The sequence below is a fragment of the Otolemur garnettii genome, unplaced genomic scaffold (assembly GCF_000181295.1).
Source record: "Otolemur garnettii isolate 467f Iridium unplaced genomic scaffold, OtoGar3 scaffold00007, whole genome shotgun sequence".
NCBI classification, from domain to species: Eukaryota; Metazoa; Chordata; class Mammalia; order Primates; family Galagidae; genus Otolemur; species Otolemur garnettii.
This window is the reverse complement of record NW_003852402.1, coordinates 25490767-25504438: the sequence shown is the minus strand read 5'-3', so window position 1 is coordinate 25504438 and position 13672 is coordinate 25490767. Positions and strand designations below refer to the sequence as shown.

The 13672-nt window shown below is 36.7% G+C and overlaps 1 protein-coding gene across 1 annotated transcript in view; it reads right to left on the bottom strand.

Annotated features, from left to right (window-relative positions):
• CEP83 (centrosomal protein 83) overlaps positions 1-13672 on the bottom strand; it is a 110630-nt gene extending 96958 nt beyond the window's left edge. Inside the window, exon 1 of the mRNA XM_023509436.1 lies at positions 13277-13672. The gene's annotated coding sequence lies outside the window, so the exon portion shown is untranslated. The remainder of the gene's footprint in view (positions 1-13276) is intronic.

The following is a 13672-nucleotide window of genomic DNA, read 5'->3' as shown; positions in this document are numbered from 1 at the left end:
AAAAAAAAAAAAAAAAAGATGGTGATATGGATGATTACATAAACACTTGTTTACACTTGCTTATTGAAGCATTTTAATGCCTGAGGGTGATCTGCTAGTACAGATCTTCTATGGCAAGCTATCAGTAAAAGCCAGAGGTTCCTTTAGCCTGAGGTTACAGGCCTCTTTGGGACAAGCAAGGAACTGGCAAACTACCTGGGGAATTCAGAGTTCTGGGAAGTGAGAGCACCTTAGGGGGCTTGAGAGACTGTCCACTGGCCCCAGATGAACAAAGACTTTATGCATGTACACAAGAGGCTAGGGCAGGCCCAGGCCACCCACAACATTCAACAGAGAAGAGACAGAAACAAAAGAGGCCAAAAGAAGGTAAAAGAAAGAGCAGACTTGAAAATGATGTGAATTTAAATTCACTCCCTAGCCCTTACACATCCATCAGCAGAGTGGAAACTCTTACTGGTTCAAGCTGTTTGAATACAAATTCTGAACAATCATTGGTTGAACACTAACATATGTAGACACACAAAGCCAGGCTTAAAAATAAAGAAAAACAGCAAGATATCAACAACCACAAAATGTAGGGGAAACAGATTTCACCAATTTACATCAGTAAAGTTACTAATCAAACAGAAAAAAACATAACTTCAGACTCTTAGGGAAAACATAAAAATATATTACTTAAAAATATTATCTGTCTAGTAGTCATCAAAAAATTACAAGACACACAAAGAAAAAAATGTGATCCATTCTAAGAAAGAAAATCAGCAAATACAAACTCTCTTGGTGTCCCCAAATATCGGACTTGAGAGACAAACACTCCAAAGGGACTATAATAAATATGTTCAAATAACTAAAGGAAATCATGTTTAAAGAACTGACAACAGCTAGATGAAGGGAAACTTTCAATAAGAAGATTAAAATTTGTTTTTTAAAAACAAATTGTGAAGTTGAAAAATGTAATTATTGAAATTAAAAACTCACTAGAGGAGCTCAATAGCAGACTTGAGATGACAGAAGATAGAAGCAATCAATTTGAAAAAATAGGTAAACAGAAGAATCCAGTCTGAAGAACTGAGAGAAAAAAAGTGTCTGAAGAAAAATAGCTCTGGGGATCTGTGAGACAATACCAAGTAGGCAGGTCATCAAATAATGTCATTTTATTCAATACTGATGATTAAAAACATACTCATTCCTGGCCAGGGCCACTGTCTTTGTGGAGTCTGCATGTTCCTCCCATGTTTGCATGGGTTTTATCTGGGTACTCCAGTCTCCTTCCATATCCCAAATACATGTCCATTAGGTTTACTAGCATGTCTAAATGTCCCAGTAAGAAAAGAGTGTGGGTATGTAAGTGCACCCTGAGATGGAAAATGTTCTATCCAGGGTTGGTTCCCTCTCAGGATAGGCTCTGGCCACCTACAGTCCTGAACTGGAATACACAGGTTGGAAAATAAATACAAATTATTGTATAATAAAAATTCATAAAGTATATAACCATGCAAATACACTACAATAAATAATTAAGTACAAAAGCATTCAATGAACTCATCATACTTCTCATAGGGAAAACAATAATGAGTAACATCTGACTTCTCATTAGAAACAAGGTGGAAAAACAATGATATTTCTTTTAAAAAACAAAAATAAAACAAGTCTCCACTAAAAATTCTACACACAGGTTGGGCACAGTAACTCACGCCTGTAATCCTGGCATTCTGTGAGACCAAGGTGGATGGATTGCTTGAATTCACAAGTTCAAGACCAGCCTGAGCAAAAGCAAGAACACTATTTCCACTAAAAATAGAAAAACTGAGGCAAGAGGATTGCTTACGCCCAAGAGTTGGAGGTTACTGTGAGCTATGATACCATGGCACTCTACCCAGGGCGAGAGCTTGAGACTCTGTCTCAAAAAAAAAAAAAAAGAAAAGAAAATTCTACACTCAGCAAAACTGCCCTTCAAAAATGATGGTAAAATAAACACATTTCCATATAGCAAAGGAAGTCTTTGAGGATGAAAAGAAGCAACACCACAGTGGGTTCAAACCCAGTCCTGGGCAAACACTGCAAAATAAAATAAAAGAAGTTGCACCACAGAAAACAGAATTTACGGTAGAATGAAGCTCCCAAGAAGCTATAATCACACAGGTAAATATAAAAGACACTAAAAATGTAATTTTTCTTCATTTTCTTCATTTTTTAAAGACATAAGACTACAGTAAGTATAATGCTATTGTTAGGTTTACAACATGCACAACTAAAATACATATGACAATAATAGCACCCAAAGGGAAAGAAAAAAGAGATATACTGGAAGTTTCTATAATTTACCAAAATTTAAGTAAATGCAATAAGTTAAAATTCATATTGTAATCTCTAGAGCAACCACTATGAAAATTATGTAACATAGCAAAAGAAATTAACAGAAGAATTATGAAAGTATTCTTTAAAAAATCTCACAGAAATTCAGTAAAAAAGGAAAAGAGAAAAAAGCAAAAAAAGAGATAGCAAATAGAAAACAAATTAAAAACTAACAGATACACCACTAATATCAAAAATTACATTAAATATAAATGAACTAAACATCTCATTCAAAAGGAAGAGAATGTAGGCTGGGCATGCTGGCTCATGCCAGCAATCTTTGGAAGGCCAAGGCAGGAAGGCTGTTTGAGCCCAGGAGTTCAAGACCAGCCTGGGTAACCTAGCAAGACCCCCATCTCTACAAAAAATTAAAAATTGTTGAGTGTGGTGGTACACTTCTGTAGTCCTAGCTACTTGGGAGGCTGAGGCAAAAGGTTTGTTTGAGCCCAGGAGTTCAAGGCTGCAGTGAGCTATAATCATGCCACTGTACTTCAGCCTAGGTGATAAAGAGAAAGAGAGATACTATCTTTAAAAAAAAAAGGGGAGGGGATATTAGATTGGATTACAAAAATAAAACCCAAAGAAGGACATTTCATAACAATAAAAGGGTCACTACATCAAGAAGATATAACAATTATTAAGTGTTTATGCATCTAACAGAACCTCAAAATACATTAAGCAAACAATAGAAATAGACAATTAAGCAAAAATAGTTGAAGATTACAATGACTGACAGAAAAAGACATAAAGGCCAGGCATTGTGACTCATGCCTGTAATCCCAGCACTCTGGGAGGCCGAGGCAGGTGGACTGCCTGAGCTCACAGGTTCCAGACCAGCCTGAGCCAGAGCCAGACCTTGTCTCTAAAAATAGCTGGGCTTTGTGGTGGGCACCAGTAGTCCCAGCTACTTGGGAGGCTGAGAAAAGAGAATTGCCTGAGCCCAAGAGTTTGAGGTTGCTGTGAGCTATGACACCATGGCACGCTACCAAGGGCAACAAAGTGAGACTCTGTCTCAAAAAAAAAAAAAAAAAAAAAAAAAAAAAGAGGAATTGACCAATCAACTTGATGTAACTCACAGAACATTCCACCTAATGACTACAAAATATATATCCTTTCCAACACATAAGAACATTCTCCAGGATACACCACATAAATGGGGCCACAAAACATATCTTAATAAATTTTATAAGACTGAACTCATAAAAAGTACATTCCCTGATCACAATGGAGTTGATCTACACAGAAAGAATTATCAAAACATACAGAATGAAGCTAAAGCAGTGCATTGAGGGAAATTTGTAGCTTTAAACACTTACATAAGAAAAAGAAGAAAGGTCTTAAATAATCTAAGTTTCCACCTTAGGAAACCATAAAAAAGGGGAGCATATTAAACCAAAGCAAGCAGAAAAAGAAATTAGAGAAAAAAAAAATCAATGAAATAGAAAAATATAAATATTTTTAAATCAATAAAATAAAAAGTTGGTTATTTGAAAAGATCAACAAAATTGAAAAACCCTTAGCTAGAATGACCAAGAAAATAAAAGATACAAATTACCAAAGTTAGGAATGAAAGAAGAAACATAATTACCAACCTTACATTATCAACTTAAACAATTATTTAGAAAAAATAAAGTTAAATTAGGCAATCGATACAAAATGGACTAATGCCTAGAACATGCAAATTAACCAAAACTCAAGAAGAAACAGAAAATCTGAATAGACCTTTTATAAGTGATCAAATTGATTATTTTTTCAAGAGAGCCCATCTGTAGAGTGCCATGACGACATAGCTCACAGCAAACTCAAACTCTTGGGCTCAAGCAATTCTCCTGCCTCAACCTCCAGAGTAGCTGGGACTACTGGTGCCCCCCACAACACCTGGCTATTTTTCTTTTTTTAGAGACAGGGTCTCACTCTTGCTCAGGCTGGTCTCAAACTACTAAGCTCAAGCAATCCACCCACCTTAGTCTTCCAGAGTACTAGGATTACAGGCATTAGCCACCACACCCAACATGAATTAATAATTTTAAATCTTCCCATAAAAAGATATCAGAATGGCCAGGCATGGTGACTCATGCCTGTAATCCTAACACTCTGGGAGGCTGAAGAAGAACAATCACTTGAGCTTAAGAGATAGAGACCAGCATAAGCAAGACTCTGTCTCTACCAAAAATAGGAAAATTAGTTGGGTATAGTAACTCACACCTATAGTCCTAGCTGAGGCAGGAGGATTGCTTGAGCCCATGAGTTAAGCTACTGCTTGTGAGCTAGGCTGAGGTCACAGCACTCAAGCCCAAGCAACAAAGACTCTTGTCTCAACAAAAAAAAAGGGAAATCCCAGACCCACACAGCTTCACTGACAAAGACTATCAAGTAGTTAAAGTAACAGCAATCCTTTAGAAACTGTTTTAGAAAACTAAAGGAGGAAATACCATGCAATTCCTTCTCTGAGGCCAGTGCTGGCCTGGTATTAAAGCCAGATAAAAGTATCATGAGAAGAGAAACTAGACTAATATCCCTCGACCAAATAATATTTAGGCAAAAAATGTTCAACATTTAAAAGAGGTTATACAGCATGACCAAGTGAGATTTATTCTAGGAATTCAAGGTTGGTTTAATGTCCAATAATCAATTAATGTAATATACAATATTAATAGAGTAAGGAATAAAAACCATATGACCATCTCATCAGACACAAGAAAAAGCACTGACAAAATCTAACACTCATTCGTGATTAAAAACTCTCAACAAACTAAGGATGGAGGAGAACTTCCTCAGCCTAATAAGGGGCATCTAAGGAAAATTTATAAATAAGATTATTCTTAATATAAAAACCTGTTATCTTTTCTCCTCAAGACTGGGAATAATGTACTCTCAATATTTCTACTCAACAGCTTACTGGGAGTATGGCCTATAAATTAAGGCAAAAATGAAGAAATGAATAACATTTAGATTGGAAGGAAAGAAACATAATTGTTTTATTCAAAGACACAGTCATCTACATAGAAACAATATGTAAAAGATCGCATTTCCACATGATTGCAATGAACAATCAAAAATCAAACAATAAAATTCCATTCCCAAGAACATCAAATTATAACATTTTTAGGAATAAATTTAATAAAAGTACATAATTTATACACTGAAAGCTAAAACACATTGAGAAAAACTAAATATCTAAGTAAATGGAGTGAGACATTACATATTCACGGATTAAAAGATTTAATTTTGCTAAGGTACCGACTCTTCCCATTAATGATGAATACATTCAATGCAAATCCTAAAAATCCCCATAGATAGAAATTAAGAAGCTGGTACTAAATTTTGTATCAAAATGGAAATAACATAGATTCAATTTTGAAAAAAAGCAGCTGGAGCATTTACACTACCCAACTTGAAACTTACTATAAAACTGTAGTAATCAAGACAGTATAGTACTGGAGTAAGGATAGGCCTAGAGACATATGGAAGAATACTGCAAATCTAGAAATAAACCCTTACATTATAGTCAACTGGTATTTTACAAAGATGCCAATACAATCAAGGGAAAAGAAAAGTCTTTTCAACAAATGGTGCTAAGACAATTCAGCAATCCACATTTTAAAAAAATGAACTTATATCCTTATTTTACACCACACACACAGAAATTCAACATGGCACAGTAGCTCTCACCTGTAACCTCCAGGACTTTGGGAGGCCAAGGCAGGAGAATAACTGGAAGTTTGAGGCCAGAGTGAACAATATAATCAGACCTCTTCTCTACAAAAACAAACAAACAAACAAAAAATTAACCAGGTTAGGACCTGTAGTCCTAGCTATTCAAGAGGCTGAGGCAGAAGGATCACCTGATCCCAAGAATTTGAGGCTGCAATGATCATGCCACTGCACTCATGGCAATGTCTGCCTGGGTAACAGCTGCAGACATTATCTCAAAAAAGAAAAAAAAACCCTACGTCTAAAAGAAAGAACAAAAAGAAAATACAGTAGAAAATCTTTGTGAGCTTAGATTAGGCAAAAAGCTCTTATAGTATCTATCATGAAAAGCATAAACCATGGGGAAAAAATATAAATTGAAATTCATTTAATACTTCTGCACTTCAAAGGACATCATTAAGAACATGAAATGTCATGTGTGGAAAACACTTGAAGAAATCAGCCTGGGGAAAGATTTTAAGAAAAAGACTTCGGTGGCAATTGAAAAAAAAATAAACAAATGGGACTTAAACTGAAAAGCTTCTGTGCAGCTAAGGAAACAACAACCAAAGCAAACAGACCTTCAGAATGGGAAAGGATATTTGCATATGATGAACGGGACAAAAACTTGATTAACTAGCATCTGTAGAGAACTCAAATTAATCAGCAAAAAAAGACCCAACAATCCCATATATCACACTGGGCAAGAGACATGAATAGAACCTTCTCTAAAGAAGACAGATGAATGGCTAACAAACATGAAAAAATGTTCATGGACCCTAATCATCAGAGAAATGCAAATCAAAACCACCCTGAGATATCACCTAACCCCAATGAGAATGGCCCACATCACAAAGTCTCAAACCTACATATGCTGGTATGGATGTAGAGAGAAAGAAACACTTTCACACCACTGGCAGGACTACAAATTAATACAGCCTTTTTGGAAGAAGTATGGAGAATCCTCAAAGAACTCAAGTTAGACCTCCCATTTGATCCTGCAATCTCATTATTAGGCATCTACCCAGAAGAAAAAAAAATCCTTTTACCATAAGGACATCTGTACTAGACTGTTTATCACAGCTCAACTTATAATCACCAAATATAGAAACGGCCTAAATGCCAACCAACCCAGGAATGGACTAACAAGCCGTGGTATAAGTATACCATGGAATACTATTAAGCCACTCAGCAATTTTATCTACTAGGAATCTACCCAAAGAAAATGAATATATATAGTATGTTCATGTAAAGATTTACAGGCAAGGCCAGATGCAGTGACTCACGCCTGAAATCCTAGCACTCCGGGAGGCTGAGGCAGGAGAATTGCTTGAGCAGGAATTTGAGACCAGCCTAAGCAAGAGCAAGAACTTTTCTCTACTAAAAATAGAAAAATTTAACCAGGTGTGGTGGTGTATACCTGTAGTCCCAGCTCCTACAAAGACTGAGGCAGAAGGATCACTTGAGCTCAGGAGTTTGAGGTTCCAGTGAGCTACTAATCATGCCACTGCACTCAAGCTGAGGTGACACAGAAGAAACTCTTGTCTCAAAAGAAAAAAATAAAGACTTACAACCAAATCTTCATAGCAACACTTTCATAACAGCCAAATACTGAAAACACAGTTCATGTTGGTGAATGAAAAAAAAAAATGGGGCATATATGTACAGGAGAATACTACCCACCAATTTAAAAGGAATAAAGATTGATACATGGTACATGGGTGAACCTCAAAAACATTAAGTGAGGGAAACCATATACAAAAACTACTGTATTGTTGATTCCATTTATATAAAGTGCCTGGAAAAAAATTTTACAGATCAATTGTTCTCTGGGGTTCATGTCAGGAGTCAGATTAACTGCAAATAAGCTTGAGAGAACCTGGGGGATTGATGAAAATACTCTGAAATAGTCTTCTGACGATGGTTGTACAACTCCATATTTACTAAAAACATGGCATTATTCCCTTGCCATGAGTGGTTTCTATGGTATATAAATTATTTCTCAATAAAGCTGTTTAAAAGGGATTGGGTAGAAGAAAAACACTCTCTTTTCTGAACTTTGGAAAACGGGATGATCAAGTTTTGTAATTAAGCCTGAAATCAAAGGATGGCCAAGCAAAAAGAAAGAATTCAGGTTCTTAAAAATATCATTAAGCCACTGAACTGACAATCCTACAACCACCTATCTCCAATCTTCTTATATGTCGGATAACAGAATTTCCTTAAGGTTTAAAAAAAATTACAGTGATGAAAATTCTGAGAGCCATAAGGACATGTTCATTTCATTATGGAAAACTTAGAATATCATCCATATAGGAACGTATCAAAGAAAAGGCAGAATTGTGATACACCTTCACGGACAGAATACGACCAGGGGTGGAGAAATGTGGGGGAAGAGGGTATAGTTCAGAATAGTCTGTAACAGTGAAACAGATGAAAATCACCATTTAATTAGTGTCCTTCAAGAGTCAGGTATTACAACTTCTTTCAATACATATGACTCTTTTGGAAATAGTATCATTTTACCTATGCAGACAATGAGGAACAGAAAATTAAGTAACCAGTCCAAAAAGCTGAATAGTTTTAGCTAGTAAAGTGGGGGAACCAAGATTCTAACCTTCATCAGGATTCAGACTCCAAAGTACATACCCTTTTTTGTTACACTGCTAACCAAAGACTTAATCTATCTCCACTTGGAAGTTCTGATCTTTGCAGAAGCCATCTTTATTTAGATGGGTTTACATTTATGGGCCATATTAGTCAATGTTTCTTGAATAACAATTTCCATTTAATCAATAAGCTAAATTTGATGTACATTCCTCCCTTGGCTTCTAAGACCTTACCCTACTCTAGTTTTACTCCCTACATACTTTCTCCATCTGCCCATTACATGCTAGTGTTCTGATAATATACAACTCTCCCTAGGAATCTCATCTACATCCAGAATCTCAACTACCACTATTAATGACGATCTCTAACTCTGCCTCTCCAACGCAAAGAAACTTCTCTTTGGTTTTCCTTGACTAACTCCTTCCAGATCAATGAATACTTAACTGTACACTCTCAAATAATACTTAGAAAATTCTAACGAGGTATTCCTCAATCATATTGTCTGCAGTTCTAGGTCAAGCATCCTTCTGATATGCCCTAGACACATCCTTATTTATCCTTATAACACTTACCATATTACATTACAAATTACGATTTATCCATTTGTCCTACCAGATAATAAGGTGCTTGAGATCTGATGCTCTTAGTCACAGTCTCCCCCATGCCCAGCATAGTGCAAGACACATAACAGGAGCTCAGATATTGACTAAACCCCTAAACAGGAGAAACAAAATTTGCTTTAAATTGAAAGTATACAATTTCTGGAAGAAATTTTCAGAGATTTTTTTTTTCAAATGAGAAAATAAGCCAAGAAAGGTAAAGTGACTTACCCAGTCAAGCCTTGGTCTCCTGAAACATAATTCTCTTCCCACAAAATCATGGTGCTTATTGATCTAAGCTTTCCATGTAGCTCCAGAAATAATACAAAAATGGTATTAAGAAAACAACCATTTCAACTTCATACTAACTCAGCTCTGGCTGGCTGTTATCAGCTGTAGAACATTCTAATGTTAATTATTACTTAACAGCTATTCTGCTCCGAATAGGCTAACCTTTAATTGAACCAGTGTTTTTACATGTCCTTCATACAAACAATAATTCAATACAATCATGCATCTCTCTGTGAAAAACAATGTGCAGGAAGTTACAATTTGTCAGTAATCAAAAAAATATACTTTAGAGCATATATTATATGCTCTTAAAATTTAATATTTGAAATAATCTGCCTTAAACCAAAATGTAATCACATTTGAGAGAGACTGAATGTGAACACTAGAGAAAAGCACTGCAACTTCAATAGGAAAATCCCTATAGTCCAAAGCTACTGTTTTCAATGGTTGCTATGTTATACTGCAATTGGGTTACCAGGCAACAACTCAGAAGCCAGGATGGCAAGCTCACTCAAGAAACAAAATCAAACCAAGAGGTATAAAGTACTCTGAGACTCAAACTTCTTTACCTTTTTATACCTTCAACTAAAGTAACTCTTTCTTTATAAGCATCAGATACAGGATTTACATAGCAAGACTAGTAAATTACCTGGACATTGTAAGTATATATTTTGAAAATATAAGTGCTTTCACAAGGCAATGGCCAGGTTTAGGTTCCTCCTAAGTCTGAATTTTAATTGAAAAGCAATTTGAAGCCACGATATGCAGAACGCATATATAATAGAGAGCAAATAACTAGGTATTTCCTGATTTTCATCATTTCCTTTATCACAGCTTAGTTAACTAAAAAGAAATACTACTATTCTTTACAGTCAGTGCTCTCTATGAACAAGAGAGAAGTCCTAATAGAAAAAATAAATATAAACTTAAGAGAATTGCTAATTTGTGACAGCCAGATGAAATAACTAACATAATTTCATAAATCAAATCTCAACCAGGTCAAAAAGTAGGATGAAAGAAGTAAAATAGCGAGATGGAGAGAGGAACAGCAGGAAGGAAGGAGCAGAGGGAGGAGGAGAGTGTGGATGGGGCACATTTTTAAAATCAAGATTCTACTAAGGAAGAACCAGGAAATTGACCAAACTCTCCAAGCCCACTGGGGAGTAGTACCAGCATTCCCAAGGGAGTCCTTACTGCTGGTATTGTCAAGGGAAATTCTCAAATATTCACACTTTCTAGGAACAGAAACTTTTCTTCTGATTCCGATATACTACCCACTCCTTAATCTCCTTTTTTAAGGTTTACTGTTGCCCTTCCTCAGTTTATCTACTCTCTCAACAATCTTCTTACTTCTACTATGCTAAAGAAGGAGAAAAAAAACAGAAATGCGCATTCATCATCTTTAAGAAACATTTATTCAACAACTTCTATTTGGAAAAGATTAAGGATACAGCTTATTGAGATCTGGAGTTCTGCCCTTAAGGAGCTTACAATCTACTTAGGATGTCAAGATAAAGATTAAAATAATAATAATACAACAGAAAGTGTAAGTATCAAATATACATATGCCTCACAAATTCATACTATTCCTACAGTATGTGTGAGCGCACAGTTAAGGTGAAACTTACAGGAAAAAATACAATTTACATTTTAAGAAAGAGGGGGAAGAAATCAGATGAGGGGGTAGAAAGACATGAAGACTAATATGGAAAGGAGAAAGTACATAGCAGGTTTAGAGGACAGTGAAGAAATCACTTTTTATTTTTATTTATTTATTTATTTATTTTGGCTGGGGCTGGGTATGAACCCATATGGGGCCAGTGCCCTACCCTTTTGAGCAATAGGCACCGCCCAAGAAATCACTAAAAAACATAAGTTTGAAAACACAAGGTAAAAGGATTTCTCAGAGTTCAGCTTAAATTTAAAATGTGAACTTCGGTTTATAGGAAATTTTTTACACATATATACACACATTCCCTAAAAGTAGACACAGGTTACATAATGTGAGGAAAGTACTTACCGAACCTAATACATTATGTATGACAAAATTAAAATCAAACTCACTCACTTTGGGCAAGAGATGACATACAGAAAAAAATAAAGAATTCTGACAATTCACTCATCTGTTAAGATTTCATTCTTCTAAGCTTCTAGAATTAGAACTTCCCAAGATGTAATGTTGATTTCAAATTACTAACACATTAACTGCCATGTGAGTTGTACTTAACTTACAATAGTTTTGAACCCAGGATACGAAATATATAACTCATCCATCTCTTGACTTATTATCTTGACCTAATAAAATACCATGGCCCCAAGGAAAAAATTTTCTAGTGTGGTAGTCCATGTGCTAAGGATTTTATTACACAACATGAGTCATTCTTATTTTTTTTCCCGTATTTGTCCTGCCCAACTCATGAGTATTTCATTATTTCAACATCAGCCTATAAAAAAGAAAAAGGGGGAAGAGAACTAAAAAATGAAGTCTCTGGGTTTCAGGAATACAGTAAGGGCATGAACAACATCAAACTTCAAATTCCAATTCCCATCACTAATAGACTGACTTCAAAAAAGTCATTCAGTCTCACTGTCTCCAATGTCCTCATACTTGAAAGGTTATTACAGCCAAAAGATCATTGAGAAAGTGTTCTGAAAACTAAAATTTTGCCATACAAATTATATCACAAGAGTTCAATGAGCAGAAGAGGGAGGTTGTTGGCTAAGACAAGAAGTAAAAACTATCGATGAATAAGTATTTCAATCTCCCAGTGATGTCTGGAACTCTAAATTGGTATTAAGCTGTTATTTAAGAATATTTCTAATTAGTCTGCACACTTGATCTGATCTGAAAATACTTTAGGTACTACTCAGCATGCTCTGTCCCAAATAAGCAAAAGGCAGCTCAAATCTGCTTGCAACTCTGAGGAGATGCCTCTTGTGACACTGAAATGTAAAGCATTCTCACAATTCTGAACAAAATGAGTTTGAAATCAAACCTCAAGACAAAAGATGAGTATTAACTGTCACCACCTACAGGCTAACCTCATGAATTTTAATAATTCTGAATCCAGATAACTGTAGGATAGATACATTTTCTAGCTGAATGTTGTATTTGTTTACTGAGACGTTGCTGGGTAACTGACGCATTGTTCTAACGACCTACTCAGTTTGGGACCCTCACAAGCAAAACCAAATAGGGCCTTACAGTCTGAACAGATTATGAACTATGTAGATATCATGAACAAGTCTCTCCCTATCGCCCGACCTCGTTAAGATTTGAAACAGCTTCATCATTACAAATAATGCCACCAAACGCTTTCAAAGCATTTAGCAGTGGATATTTTTAAGAGCAGTGCCCATTGATTATGGTCAAAAGTTGGACACTAAATATTTACCCAGCATACACAAACGTATTTTAAATACTATCTCACTAATGACAGCCAACATCGCTGTCATCGAGGCCAAGAAAAATGTATGGCTTTTTTTTATCATAAATGAAATTGGAGGTACTTAACTGGCTACACAACCACCATGCTGGAGCGCTTCAAAAAACTCCAGTCTCACGTGCCTTTAATTGGCTACGGAACAAGCCTCGCAGCCTACTTTTCTAACACTCTCGTCAATTCCTTTACAAAGAAAATAGGGATTCAAGGTCAGGTTGTGGAGCATGGGGGAGTGAGTATTCCAAACTACGGACAAGGTGCTACCCCCAGAAAGAGGTTACGTACCAGACTAACACACAGTCCTTGCAACTTGCACACATACAACTTAAGTGACCGGAGTTCTGGCTGCACTTGGCACCGAGGGACACTGCCACAGCTCCAACCATCCGCACCCACTCAGCTTGGCTCCTGGAGGCATTAGGGCTGAGGGTTTGAGTCCTACAGCCGAGGGTCGGCCCAGCCCGCCACGCCTGGGGACGTCCCGGCGGCCGCGCGCCGCGCAAGCCCCAAAGGGCCCAGCGGGCTCCTCCGGCCCCCTCCACTAGGCAAAGCTGAGGTATCTCGAGAAAGCTCCGAGGGCGGCGGCGAAAAGCCCCGCTCCTCCTCGGTGGACCAGTCTCCTCAGGCGCGCAGAGCCAGCCCGAGCGCTCACTTTCTGGAGGAATCGCCGCCTCAGCTCGC